This window comes from Myotis davidii, unplaced genomic scaffold (genome assembly GCF_000327345.1).
Source record: "Myotis davidii unplaced genomic scaffold, ASM32734v1 scaffold609, whole genome shotgun sequence".
In the NCBI taxonomy this organism is placed as follows: domain Eukaryota; kingdom Metazoa; phylum Chordata; class Mammalia; order Chiroptera; family Vespertilionidae; genus Myotis; species Myotis davidii.
The window spans coordinates 417,905-418,948 of NW_006300164.1; the positions used below are offsets into that span (position 1 = coordinate 417,905).

At 70.7% G+C, this 1,044-nt stretch overlaps 1 long non-coding RNA gene across 1 annotated transcript in view; it reads right to left on the reverse strand.

Moving 5' to 3' along the window:
- The window catches only part of LOC102761466, a 718-nt gene extending 253 nt beyond the window's left edge, over positions 1–465 (reverse strand). Inside the window, exons 1-2 of the long non-coding RNA XR_436321.2 lie at positions 366–465; positions 89–131 (exon numbers count right to left, since the gene is read on the reverse strand). This is a non-coding gene — a long non-coding RNA (uncharacterized LOC102761466). The remainder of the gene's footprint in view (positions 1–88; positions 132–365) is intronic.
- Between the last annotated feature and the right edge of the window lie 579 nt (positions 466–1,044).

A 1,044-nucleotide genomic window follows, 5' to 3' on the forward strand; every position in this document is an offset into this window, starting at 1 on the left:
GCGGGGGGGCTGGGGGGGTGATGGAGCGGGGCCTGGGCCGCCCCCCCGGACCCCACACCCAGGATGTGGGGCGGGGCAGGTACGTTACCCAGGAGGCGGGTCGGCAGGACTCGCTTAGACACGGCACCTCTCTGCGGGAGGAGGGGCGGCGTGGGAGGTCATAGGTCGGCCAGGACACCAGAGGGGTCTCAGGGGGACCCCACCTCAGGGGCTCTGCACCCCCACCTCCCATCCACCCCTGAGAAGCCTGGGTGATGGGGAGGACGCCATGGGAGAAAGGCGTTCCCAGTGTGCACGGCCTTTTGACTGAGGGCCGGTGGCAGGGGGTCGGGGGTCAGGGGTGAGGGGTCGGTGGGCAGGGTCACCTTCTGCCTGGGCCGGGGTGAAGACCATCTGGATGTGTATGGGCAGCAGCTTCATGGCCCGGCCGAACTGCTCCATGGCCACCTGGTCCACCTTCGGGGTCCTGGCTGTGGGGGGCCGGGGGTCAGTCCCTGAACTGGGGGAGCCGGGACCCTGCCCGGGACGAGGCAGGCAGGACACCCCGACATCTGAGGTCAGCAGAGCTCAGCCCCGCTTCCCAGGGTCGAACAGGGCTCCAGCCACCTGTCCTCCAGGTCGCTTTCCCCCTCAGCCCAGCCCCCTCCCAGGGCCATGCGGGGGTCAGGGTCCCAGGAGGACATGGCCCCTCGTCCTGGCCGTGGGAGCGTCTTCCCAGCCCGCACCTGCCGCGACCCACGGGGAGCCCTGGGGGCCCGAGGCATGTGCTCGGGAATGTCCCCCCGTCTGCTCTCGGACGTTACGGCTACAGACGTGCTCGCAGCTGACTTTGCACTGAGTCGTTGAAGCCCTCCGCCCACCAAGCCTGCAGGGTCCTGAGCCGCCGTCCACTCGCCGTCCCCATCCGTCCCGCCTGAATGTGTGTCCCCTCCCCCACCTACGTTCTGTCCCGCACAGTCATGGGACCCCTCCCCCGGGGCCCTGGGACCCCTCCCCCATGGGGCCCTGGGACCCCTCCCCCATGGGCCCTGGGACCCCTCCCCC